Source organism: Cnephaeus nilssonii (assembly GCF_951640355.1).
Source record: "Cnephaeus nilssonii genome assembly, chromosome: X".
In the NCBI taxonomy this organism is placed as follows: domain Eukaryota; kingdom Metazoa; phylum Chordata; class Mammalia; order Chiroptera; family Vespertilionidae; genus Cnephaeus; species Cnephaeus nilssonii.
Window position 1 is genome coordinate 107,342,129 of NC_137071.1, and position 14,022 is coordinate 107,356,150.

Sequence of the window (14,022 nt, forward strand, 5' to 3'; positions counted from 1 at the left end):
TGTAGTTGATTTCCAGTTTTATGCCACTGTGATCTGAGAAGATGCTTGATATGATTTCTATCTTCTTGAGTTTGAAGAGACTTTTCCTATGTCCCAACATATGGTCTATCTTTGAAAATGATCCATGTGCACTTGAGAAGAATGTATATTCTGTGGCTTTTGTGTGAAATGTTCTGAAGATGTCAATTAATTCCATCTGGTCTAGTGAGTCATTTAGGATTGCTGTTTCTTTGCTGATTTTTTGTTTAGAGGATTTGTCCAATTGTGATAGTGGGGTATTACAGTCTCCTACTCTGATTGTATTGCTGTCAATGTCTCCCTTGATATCCTCCAGGAGTTTTTTTAATGTATTTGGGTGCTCTTGTATTGCATGCGTATATGTTTACCAGAGTTATTTCTTCTTGTTGGATTTCTCCCGTTAGTATTATGAAGTGGCCTTCCTTATCTCATGTTATGTCCATCACTTTGAGATCAAATTTGTAAGATAGAAGTATTGCTACCCCAGCTTTTGTTCCATTTCCATTCGCCTGAAAAACCTTTTTCCATTCCTTCACCCTCTGTCTGTGTGCATCTTTTTTTCTGAGGTGGGTTTCTTGTAGACAGCAGATATATGGGTCTTGTTTTCTTATCCAATCCGTTACCCTGTGTCTTTGGATTGGTACATTTAATCCATTTACATTTAAAGTTATCCTCTCTAATAAAACAGTAATATGCAAATTGACCGTACCTTCGCTTCACAAGCTACACCCATCAGCCACACCCATCGACCAAGCCATGCCCATCATCCAATCAGGGTGAGTATGCAAATTAACCCCAACCAAGATGGCAACGCCCTTAGGGGCCAGGCGGTTGGGAGACACAAACCCTTGGGAGGCTGGCACCCTTAAGCCCCACCATGGCTGCACTGGGCTGCAGGGGGCCAGATCTGAGACACAAACCAGGGGTCCTCCAGATCAGACACACAAACCCGCAGGGGGCGGGCACCCAGCAGCCCCCTGATTGGAGACACAAACCTGCAGGGGACCGGCACCCAGCAGCCCCCCATCGGACACAAAAACCCACAGGGAACCAGCACCCACCAGCCCCCTGATCAGAGATACAAACTCGCAGGGTGCGGGACCCAGCAGCCCCTGATTGGGCACCCAGTAGCCCCCTGATGGGAGACACAAACCCGCAGGGGGCAGGACCCAGCAGCCCCTGATGGGACACACAAACCTGCAGGGGCCGGCACCCAGTAGCCCCCTGATCAGAGACACAAACCCGCAGGGGACCGGCACCCAGCAACCCCAGATAGGAGACACAAACCGCAGGGGACCGGCACCCAGCAGACCCCAGATCAGAGACACAAACTCGCAGGGGGCGGGACCCAGCAGCCCCTGGGTCAGAGACAAATCCACAAGGGGCCGGCACCCAGTAGCCCCCTGATGGGAGACACAAACCCGCAGGGGGTGGCCACCCAGCAGCCCCCTGATTGGAGACACAAACCCACAGGGGGCGGGACCCAGCAGCCCCCAGATCGGAGACACAAACCTGCAGGGGACCAGCACCCAGCAGCCCCCTGATCAGAGACAGAAACCCGCAGGGGGCAGGACCCAGCAGCCCCCTGGTCGGAGACACAAATTCGTAGGGGGCGGGCACCCAGCAGCCCACTGATCAGAGACACAAACTCGCAGGGGGCCAGCACCCAGCAGCCCCCTGATCAGAGACACACACTCGCAGGGGGCGGGACCCAGCAGCTCCAAGCCCTGCCATGGTTATGCTGGGGCTGCAGGGGGCCAGATCGGAGACACAAATCCACAGGGAGGCCAGCACCCTGCAGCCCCAAGCCCTGCCACCGTGGACCTGGGGCTGGGGTGTCAGGGGGGAGGAGTGGATTATAGACACAAACCTGCAGGCCTGGCACCCAGCAGCCCCAAGGTCCGAGGCGGAGGCACCTGGGCTGCTGGGGGAGGGGCGGGCAACGAAGACACAAACCTGCAAGAAACCTGTGGAAAGGGAGATAAACTATCATAACTTTATATCCCTTTCCACAGGATGAGAAAACTGCCCCGGGTTTATTTAGTGATGTGGCCCACACCTTTCTACAAACACAGGGTATGTTATGACCACTCCTAGCAAGGTCTGGTCAGAATACTATCTCCAGGGAATAATGCTACTGTGGCAAATCATCTAAAAGAGGAAGCAAGCTTTTGTTGGGTTTATTCTGAAGGTCAGAGAACATGCTACCCCAACATATGCTGTGTTGTTATATTGATGATCTTGAGCTGTGGATGCTTGAAAAACAGCAAATGCATCCAGAGGCTTTCACTGAAGTCTCCTGATCTGCCTAAAATCGGACCCCTCAAAAGGAGCTTAAATATCATAGATCCCCTTGACAGGAGAACGTCATCAGGCAGAGAAGACTGACTCCTGTCACAGGACAGGAGAGTAGAAGTTTACATCACACCCAAACTTTGTTACAAACTATTTCCCCTCACCCCCATTCTTCTTTCCTAAAAATCATTTACTCTCCTCTAAGAGGCCTACATATCCCATCCCCTTTCCCTAGGAAGAAGGTATTTAAATCTGCATTCTAAGACACCTTGGGGAGTTACTCATTTTTCCCTGGGATCTCCCACATGTACACAAGGTACACATGTTAGTGGACTTTTGTTTTTCTCTTGGTGATCTGTCTTTCATTACAAGGGCCTCCACTAAGAACTCAGAAAGGTAGAGGAAAACTGTTTTTCTTCCTCCATAATTCTACCTCGGGAAATCAAGTCTCCAGCTGAACAATGAGGTTGGCTCAAGTACCAAGCAGTCTTAGCTGATGGGAGGGAAGCTTCTAGGGAGAAATCAATGATATTGGTATCAAAGTGGGACGGAGGGCACATGCATGGTTGCTGGTGGGAGTTTAAAGTAGTTCAACATTTTTGGAGGATGATTTGACAAATTCAATAGAAATGTTCAAGGTACATCCAAGAGTCTTCTTCTAGGAATCACATCTGCTGAGAAAAAGCACAAGCGCATAAGCCCTGCTCAGAACCCAGGATGCTACTGCAGGCTCCCCTTCCACGATAGGAAAACCTGGGAACAACCTGCATTTTTAGGAGAAGGTGGCATCTATACTAATAAAAGGGTAATATGCTAATTAGACTGAACATCTTCCAGGCGACCTTCCGGATGGGATTTCCTTCCGTACATCCTTCCCGACAAAGCCATGTTGGCGGGGCCAAGGCAGAGGAGGTTAGAAGCGATCAGGCAGGGGAGAGAAGTTAGGGGGACCAGGCCAGCAGGGGAGAGCAATTAGGGCAAACAGACTGTCACAAAAGAGCAGTTAGGGGGATCAGGCTGGCAGGCAGGTGAGCGATTAGGAGCCAGAGGTCCTGAGGGGTCCCAGATTGGAGAGAGTGCAGACCAAGCTGAGGGGACCCCCTTCCTGTGCACGAATTTCATGCACCGGGCCTCTAGTTATTTATAAGTACTTATTTGTTGCCATTCTTATTCTTTACCCCTGTGTTCCTTCTTCGCTTCCTATATTCTTTTTTACAGCAGACCTGTTAACATTTCTTGCATTGCTGGTTTAGTGGTGATAAATTCCCTTAGTGCTTTTTTGTCTGTGAAGCTCTTAATTTCACCTTCAATTTTGATTGATAGCCTTGCTGGGTACAATATTCTTGGATTCAGACCCATCCTTTGCATGACTTTGTATATTTCATTCCATTCCCTTCTGGCCTGATGAGTTTCTGTTGAGAAATCAGTCGCTAGCCTGATGGGGCATCCTTTGTAGGTAACTTTCTGTCTCTCTCTGGCCACTTTTAAGATCCTTACTTTGTCATTGGTGTTTGCCAATTTAATTATAATGTGCCTTGGCGTCGGTCATTTTGGGTTCATTTTGCTTGGTACTCTGTGAGCTTCTTGGATTTGTGTGGGTTTTTTCTTCAAAAATGGTCATAAGGTGGCTGAAAAGAATGGAAGACATACTCGACATTATTTTCTGTCATTATTTCTTCAAACAGGTTTTCTATTACTTGCTCAGTTTTCTCTCCTTCTGGAACCCCTATTATGCGGATGTTGTTTTGTTTCGTGTTGTCCCAAAGTTCCCTTAGGCTCTCCTCCTGCTTTTTAATATTTTTTTCCTGGAAGCTGCTCTATTTGGGTATTTTTTCCTACCTTGTCTTCTAGCTCACTAGTGCAGTCCTCCGCTTCTTCTAGTCTACTGTTGATGCTTTCTATTGAGTTCTTTACAGCAGCGATGTCACTTTTCATTTCTTCTTGGTTCTTCACTTCCTCTTGGTTCTTACTCATATTGTCGAGTTTGTCTTCCATTCTTTTCAGCCACCTTATGACCATTTCTCTGAATTCTTTCTCTGATAAGTTGCTTGCCTCTATTTCATTTACTTCCTTTTCTGGTGATGCCTGCTTTTCTTTCATATGCGGGCTGTTTCTTTGTCTCCCCATGGTCTCTCTTCTCCGGATGTCTAGTTATGTAGTTCTCTCTCTCCTTATCCCAGGCAAAATCTGACCCTTCCATGGTGGAGTGCAGGGCTCCCCTGATTCCAAGTGTTTGCGCCAATTGGGGACCGGTGCTCTGGGGCTTGCAGCTGTTCGGTGGCTGCCAGAGTCATAGATTTTCAGGCTTCCGGTAACATCCACTTTCCCCTTCAAGATGGTGCGGTCTCCACATCTGAGCCCGTAGCTCTGGGAGGGGACCCAGCAGCAGTGGGAGCTGCCTGATCAGGGGAACCCTGTCCAGCAGTCCCTCACCTTCTCCTGGATTCTAGCTGTCCCGTAACTTGCCAACAAACACTCGTCGCACGACCCTCAGCTCCTCTTTCTTTCTGCTCTGGGACAAGGCTTGGAACACGTCTATCCATTCTGCCGCCATTTTCTGAATCCTCTATGTCTTTTTTTTAAATCCTTTCTCCTCCAAGTATATGCTTTCACTGATTCTAGAGAGAGAAGAAGGTGGAGAGAGGGAGACACCGAGATATCAATGTGAGAGAGACATCTATTGGTTGCCTCCTGTATGTGCCCCTACCCAGATTGTACCTACAACCCATGTATATGCCCTGATGGGGAATTGAACTGCAACTCTTTGGTGCAGCAGAATATGCTCCAAACAACTGAGCCACCTGGCCAGGGTGGTCCCTTATGTCATTTATAAGAGCCTGTGGTCACCTGCAAAGGAATTCCAAATCCGCTCAGAAAAAAAATTTCTTTATACTTGCGGCCCAGTAGAGAATAAAAAATTTATATATACTCCCATGGATGGAGGGGCTCTTTTCTAGGTGGGGCTGCCCTAAGCCAATGATTTATAAGTACAGCTGCACATTAAAATCACCTGGGAAGCTTTAAAAAGTCACAATGTCCAGGCCCACCCCACATCAATTGAATCATAATCACAAGGGGTTGTACCCATACCTCAGTATTTTTCTGAGCTCCCCAGGTCATTGTGTTGCACAGCCAAGGTTGCAAATCATTGTTTTAAGCAGTTAGGCTGGCAAAGGTAATGGGTCTCTAACTTTGTTGCATAGTGGAATCACTTGAGGAGCTTGGTATACTATAGATTCAAGAGGTCTGCTTTTGGAACCTGAGATTCTGTACTTTTAAAGCTCCTAGGTGATTCTGAGGCTGGTGGGTCATGGAACACATGTTGAGAACCCTAGCTAGATAATTCTTCTCTGGAGATTGCATGTTTCTCATACCTCTTCTATTGTTTAATTTCATAATGGTCCTCTCCTCTCATACAACTCCCTCTTCTGCCAGTGCATATCTGGGAAGATATGGTCCCTAATAGTAATCAAGCTAATAAATTTGGACACTTCACCTTATCATCTTCAGAAGTACAAAATCAATACATTAAAGAAGTTCTGAAGCACAGGGTGAAGGGTGGGAGTGGACAGAGCATAGAGAGAAAATGGGTTGGCTTTAGTCTGGTAGGTGCTGGAGGGGGAACTCAATTTGGAGTTCATAAATTAATCTCTTAGATAGCCAGAGTTGGAATTATCAGCCTTGAATTATAACTGCTGAAAAGTAGTATACACTCAACCTGGGCCTAGGCAAAGACATTTAGACAAATAGCTCTTGAGTATGCCTCCTGAGTTTGTCCAAGTTGTATTCAGCTCTGCCCCAAGCACTTCCTCCCTATACAGACTACCAGCACAGCACTGTTTTCTCACCCAGCATTATGTTTTGCTGACATCCAGGAGAAAAGTCTAATGGAGTATTGCTGCTGCTGAGTTATTATAAGATAAAGGGAAAGGGATAGAGTGGAAGGAAGCATAGCAACTAGAAAGAGATCTGAAGTGAATCACCTAGTTGCCTATGTTCAGTTAGATAATTGTCCATTCTGTGTACTTTATTCTCATTCCACAGACTCAGCTGATGTGAAATTGGAGTACACAGTTTTTGATGTAGGTAATAAGCAAATTGTTAAATGGAAAGAGCATGGATTTTGCAGTTAGACTAGGGCTCCAATCCCCCCTCTGCCAGTTAAGAACAATATGACCTTTCTTTATTTCCCCATCCTATAGTAACACCTCTATTGGTCACCACTGTTAGGAGTGGAGAAGCATGAAATTAGGGAAGAGTTCAGAGAGTATGCCTGGGCCTTGAAGGGTGGGGCAGGATTTCTACAGGCACAGATGGAAGGAAAGAACTTTCTAGAAGGAAGCAATAATATGCAAAAAATTGAAAAGAGTGGTTGTGTATTGTTTGCTGAATTTGATTTTGGGACCAATCCTCATGGCTGCTGTGAGTTACTTTGTTGTTATTTATCAAGTTGGTTTTAAACTTTTAGTTTGCATTTAGTCTTCTCTGACCAATCCGGAGACAGGTATGGATTACTTTGTTGTTTATTTACCTGGGACTTTTCAGAATCTTTACAAACTAGACACAAATGAAAAACCTCCTAGTACAAATCTTGAGTCCAACCCATCATGTCCAGCTCAGTGGCTAACTGATCCTAATGCCCCCAACAGCCCCCTGCACCCCAGCTCTGATGTTTTTCCATATTCCCCACCCCATAGCAGCAGTTTATTACCTGTTTAAGTGGAAAAAGGAGATCAGGAAGGCTTCATTCAGGAGGCTGCATTTGATCTGGTCCCAGGAAGGTGGGCATTGGATGGAAAGGATAGTCCAGTAAGAGGTAACCCCACCAAAGTCATGATTATTTTAGTTTTCAAGCCTAAACATGGACATTGGTACTAGAGGGCCATGGGTTCAAACAAGTTTGGTTACTTCCTAGTTCTTTCCATGATCCCATCCCTCAGTCCTCTCTCACCCCACACCCATCGTATCTGTTGCATAACCAGTCTCCTAGCTGCCCGTGCTTAGTTAGATAGTTTCCCATTTTATGTATCTGGTCTTCAATGGCTATCCAACCTCCTTCCCACATCCACTTATAGCATATGGTAAAAACAGTCAGACCATGACTTACTAGCTGTGAAGTTTTGGGTAAGTTGCTTAACTTTTGTGAGCCTCAGTTCCTTATTTGTAGAATGAGGATATTAAAATATTCACGTATAAGGTTGTTGTAGGGATTAAATAAAATGCCATGTATGGAATTCTTAGCATCATGCTTAGAATATAGTAGTCTTAATATATTTCCTCACTATATTGTAGCTTTTGCTATTAAATTTTTACAATATGAGATGAATGCATTAAAAAAGAGTTTGCATTACTCTGTGAAAAAGAATTTCAAATCCTTTAAATACAGTTAGTGAGCAGTTTTAAATGTGTTTTTTTTTTACATTCAATATTATTCTGTGTTAGCTTCAGATGTACAGCAAAGTGGTTAGAAAATCATGTACTTTACAGAGTGGTCTCCACACTGCTTCAAGTACCCACCTGGCCCCATATATAGTTATCACACTATTATTGACTATACCAGAGGCCCAGTGCATGAAAATTCATGCACTGGAAGGGGGTCCCTCAGCCCGGCCTGCCCCCTCTCACAGTCCGGGAGCCCTCAGGGGCGGGAGATGACCCGGCAATCAGAGGAAGGTGACGCCCCCATCACACCTCTGCTGCTGCCACTGCCGGCAGTGCAAGCCTTGGCTGGCCCTGGTTACCTGAGCCTCAGTTGGCCCTGGGTGGCTGGGCAGCTGCCATCCAAGGCTTGCCTGCACCTCGGGCCGGCCCTGGGTGGCTGGGGGGCTGAGGGTGGGTCCAGCCACACTGCATGCCTGCAAACCCCCCTCCCCCAGTGGGGCTGAAAAGACTGGGGGACTCCGGCAGGGCTGAGGGGACTGGGTGCTGCCATCTTGTGGCTATGGGCGCCACCATCTTTGTGATGCCATGATGGTCAATTTGCATATTCCCTCTTTATTAGAAAGGATTCCCTATGCTGTAATCTCTTCTCTGTGACTATCCTGTAACTACCAATTGGTCTGCTTAATCCCTTCACTTTTTTTTACCCAGCCTACAAACCCTCTCCCCTCTGACAACTGTCAGTCTCTTCTCTGTATCTATGAATCTGTTTCTTTTTAGTTTCTTTTTAATTTTACTCATTAGATTACACATATAAGTGAAATCATATGGTATTTTCTTTCTCTGTCTGATTTATTTCACTTAGCATAATACCCTCGAGTCTAGATCTATCCATGCTGTTACAAAAAGTAAGATTTCACTCTTTTTTATGCCAAAGTAGTATTCCGTTATGTGTATGTACCACAGTTTTTTATTTACTCACCTACAGTAATAATGGGCACTTGGGTTGCTTCCATAGCTTGGCTATTGTAAATAATGCTGCAATAAACATAGGGGTGCTTATGTTCTTTTGAGTTAGTGTTTTGGTATCTTTAGATATATTCCCAGGAGTGGAATCACAGGGTCATAAGGCAATTCCATTTTTAATTTTTTGAAGAACTTCCACACTGTTTTCCATAGTGGTTGCACCAAGTTCATTCCAATCAACAGTGCATTATGTTTTAGAGGGCAGTTTTAAGGACTCCAAGGGTCAACCCTTTTTATAATTAAGTTCTCACCCCATTTATTTGTTCTAAAAATATTTGTGGAGCACCTATAACATGCCAGTATTGTGGCAATTGCTGGGAACATGGCGAATAAAACTAAATACCATCCACCACCCACATGGGAGCTTACATTCTAAAAGAGAGTCAATTAATCAGTAAATATATATATATATTAAGTCAAGTGGCAACAAATTTGAAGGAAAAACTCAAGCAGGGTCGGATGGATGGAAATTTTGGGCATCATGTGGTCACAGTAGGCCTCACACAGGAAGCATCATTTGAGCAGAGACCTGAAAGTTCAGGAGAGTGAGAATGAGTCATGAGAATATTTGGTAAAAGAGTTTTCCACGGAAATGGAAGACCAAGTGCAGAGAGCCTGAGTGCTTAAAGTATCTGATGAAAAGCAAGGAGGCCTTATTAGTTTTATAAACTCAGGTGTTTGCTTAAAGGGATAAAAGGCTGTCAATATCTGTATGTTTATTTGATAGTCTTCAATACTAAAAGTTATGTAGAAGAAAGCTGATTGTGAAATCTGTTGATTATTAGTGGGTTCTCCAATCTCCGGCATAATGTTCTTTTCCTGTGCCATCAACCTTTGGGTCATGCCTGCCTTTGCTGTATTCATTTAGCCTAGAGTACCCACAGATCATGGGAAGTTACTATAAGGCTAAGAACCCAAATTAATATATTGGATTTCTATGGGTTAATGACTCATTCCTTTATTTATTCCTCCATCCAACAAGCATTTACAATTTATTTTATTTAGGTATAACTGTGCTAGATTTCTGTGAAAAATACAAATAATTTTAAGACAATTATTTCATCCATCCTGAAGAATTTTTGAAAGCATTTGGGATAAATCATAATTTTTTACAACTATACAATCCCAGTGTTTAAGGACTAAATGGAGTAAGAAGACATACATATATGAACAGGTAATAAAATAGTGATTAGTGTTAATATCAGCCCTAGACAATTGTAGAAACAGCAAAATTATTTGAACAACTAGATGAGTTGTTCAAACAATGAAGACTATAGCAGTTGGTCAGAGAAAGCTTCCTGGAAGTAGAGAGGCTCAGATTAGACCTTGAAATAAATGCAGTGGCAAAGAGGAAGAAATAAGTAACAAGAGAGCAAAATGTCAACCCTTTTGAGATGTATGCTAAATCAATCATGCTAGTGAGCCTCGCCTCCTCTCTACCATTATAATCCATAGTATAGAGTTGATCTGACTTTTGTAACACTTCCCATTCTCTAAAATCTTAAGTTTTTATATATTCCATGTAATAAGTGAACTCTAATTTGCAAAACAATAGAATTCCTAATTTCCTGAAAAACCTGGGGCTAAAATAATAATTGGCCTCAATCCTAATTTGCTTCTAGTTTATATAAATGATTCCAAGTTGTCATAGAAAGATAAATGGCCTTTTTCAGCTTGGATAGGCTTTGAAGGCAGAGGTGACTAGGACATTTTTTCACGTTTAAGCAGAAAAAAAAATCTACAAGGGTCCAGACACCTAGGCCAAATGGCTTTGATTGGCTTGATGAAATTGTTTCTCTTTGGGTCTTTCAAGCTTGGTGGGTGCAGTGGCTGTGCCTGGTGATCTCATCTCTGGTTGCTTCTTCACAAAGAACACAGCAATCTTTGTCTAGGCTGGATATTTGCTTTTAATTACAACAGCATATTGAGAATGGACAGAATTCTTAATTCTGTTCTTATGTTAACTCATACCATTCCTTTAATTTCTTCCCTAGTTCTTGCCCTAGAAGATACTTTTGGAAATCCAGATTTTCAGGATGGTATCTTAGATAATGAAGTCCAAAGAATGGAGGTAGCTCATCAGTATTAGTCCTGTTAGTATTTGTCTCATTGGTTTTTAACTAACTAGCCTGAGCAAGTAAGCCAGGATATATTGATGACTTCTGAAGGTGAAAGCCATAATAAGGCCTAGTGCTGGAGAGTTTCATCATGTTAATAAAACTAGTGAAAGCTCTCATTTATTGAATTCTGACATGGCACAGTCTGTGTGCTAATCTGATCTTTCCAACAACTTTGAGATATAGGTGCCATCATTATTTCCTTTTTATAGATAGGAAAACCTAGGGTCAGAGAGGCTAGGTGACTTGCCCAAGTTCTTATAGCTAGTAAGTAGCAGCCTTTCTGGTGGTTATTTACATTTTGGGTCTGAGTCCTAGCTTGGTCTTTCTCATTTATGTAACAGCTTCACCCCCTTTTCTGAAAAATTACAATGTAAAGCCCCTGCCTCACAAAGTGGCTATGAAGATGGAATTAGAGAGCATCTGCAAAGTGTCTCATGGAGCTTGGCATATAGTAAGTGTTTAGTATACGATAGCTGCCCTTATTAGGATCTTAACCCCCCAGGTTTAGAGACCTAGTGCTGATATTATCTGTATGCTGGACCATGTACAGGTTTTGCTGAGCTGCCAGAATGCACATCTGTTTGTATCTCCTTCATCTGATGGAGCAGTGTGCATGCTCCAGTGCAAATACTGGAATGTGTGCCAATTCTATTGCTTGGGTAAATAGGGCGGGGAGCTCTTGACAATTCAAGGCATTCATGTAATATTCCTATTGGAATTTGTTTGCAAATTGGTCCTATGGGAATGTCTTTTCTTCAGAAATCCAATTGTTGATACAAAAGACACTGGGCTCTAAAGTGCATTTGGTGATTTATACACTTTTTAAAAATATATTTTTATTGATTTTAGAAAGGAAGGGAGAAGGGAGAGAGATAGAGTCAATAACGAGAAAGAATAATCAACCGGCCACCTCCTGCATGTCCCCCACCAGAGACCAAGCTCACAACCTGGGCATGTATCCTGCTGGGAATTGAACCATGACCTCCTAGTTCATGGGTTGATGCTCAACCACTGAGTCACTCCAACTGGGCTGTATTTGGTGATTTAGATTGTAGGTGAGAAAATGTCCCTAGCAATGAGACATAAATGCCTTTTCTTTTTTTTATTGAGAGAGATAGAGAAAGAGAGAGAGAGGGGGGGGGAGAGAGACAGAGAGAGAGAGAGACAGAGAGAGAGAGAGACAGAGAGAGAGACAGAGAGAGACATCAATTTGTTGTTCTACTTATTTGTGCATTCGTTGGTTGCTTCTTGAATGTGCCCTGACCTGGAATCAAACATGCGACCTTGGCATGTTGGAACTAAGCTCTAACCAACTGAGCTACCCGGCTAAGGCATAAATGCCTTTTAATATATCAGGTTTGGTTGCTTTGACACCTGCTCCCCCCCACAGTAATAGGCCTATGTCTCACTCCATCATGAAAAACATGTTATGTGGCATATGGCACTTGTCTCTAGATCCACAATGCAGAGGGGAGCTAATGCAAACTCTAGTACTGTTGAACCTTGCACAATGTGGAGATTAGGGAACCAACCTCCTGTGTAGATGAAAATTTATGTATATCTACCTGGAAAACAGAATGAAGATTCACAATCACACTTTCCCCTCAAACAGTGAGATCTCACATGATGAATAACATGGGAGTAATACATGAAACTGGGCAAAGCAGAATGAATCATTGAAACCTTCTGTTTATGACCACCTCCTCTTCTTTGCTTCCTTCTCATGACTAGTCTATCCTTTATGTTAGGTGCATCTTCCTTAAACACTTCATTTACCAAGTCACTCTTCTGTTCAAGAACTTTCAGTGGCTCCTTATTGCCTCTAGCACCAAGTCCAAACACATCAGCTGTCTCTTTCTCATAACTGCACTCCTTATCTCACCAACTAATTCATTAACTTATTTTCATCCAGTACACATCTACTGTGCTCCTACTGTGTGCCTGGCACTGGGATAGGTGCTGCAGACATACCTGTGAACCAGTCAGATACCCTCACAGACATATTGCTTTATTTTTTTACTAGAAGCCCGGTGCACGAAATTTGTGCATGGCGGGGGGTTGTCCCTCAGCCCAGCCTGTACCCTCTCCAATCTGGGACTCCTGGAGGGATGTCCGACTGCCCGTTTAGGCCCGATCCTGGTGGGATCGGGCCTAAACGGGCAGTCGGACATCCCTCTCACAATCCAGGACTGCTGGCTCCCAACTGCTTGCCTGCCTGCCTGCCTTCCTGATTGCCCCTAACCGCTTCTGCCTGACAGCCTGATCACCCCCTAACCATTCCGCTGCCAGCCTGGTTGATGCTTAACTGCTCCCCTGCCAGCCTGTTTGCCCCCAACTTCCCTCCTCTGCCAGCCTGATCACCCCTAACTGCCCTCTCCTGCAGGGTTGATCACCTCCAACTGCCCTCCCTTGCAAGCCTGGTCCCTCTCAACTGCCCTCCCTTGCAGGCCTGGTCCCTCACAACTGCCCTCCCTTGCAGGCCGGGTGCCTCCCAACTGCCCTCTCCTGCTGGCCATCTTGTAGTGGCCATCTTGTATCCACATGGGGGCAGGATCTTTGACCACATGGAGGCAGCTATATTGTGTGTTGCAGTGATGATCAATCTGTATAGTACTCTTTTATTAGATAGGATAGAGGCCTGGTACAGGGGTGGGGGCCAGCTGGTTTGCCCTGAAGGGTGTCACAGATAAGGGTGGGGGTTCCCTTGGGGTGTGGGGTGGCCTGAGCGAGGGGCCTGTGGTGGTTTGCAGGCAGGCCACGCCCCCTGGCAACCCAAGGGGTGGCCATGGTATCTGGAATTTATTTTCCTTCTACAATTGAAACTTTGTAGCCTGGGGCGGAGCCAAGCCTGCTGTTCCCTCCGGGGTGGCAGCCATTTCTGTGGCAGTTAATTCACCTTCTACAATTGAATCTTTGTAGCCTTAAGCGGGTGAGCCCGGCCAGGGTGTGCGGAAAGGTTTGCTTCCCCTGTTGCCGCCGGCAACCCTGGCCTGCTCTCTCAAGCTCCATTCTGCCGCCATTTGTTTGAATTTTTTTACCTTCTATAATTGAAACTTTGTAACCTGAGTGGAGGCTTAGGCCTGCAACGGCTATGGAAAGCTTGGCTTGCTCTGTTACCTGGGAAACCTTGCTCTCTGTGGCTGTAGCCATCTTGGATTGGGGTTAATTTGCATACTCGCCCTGA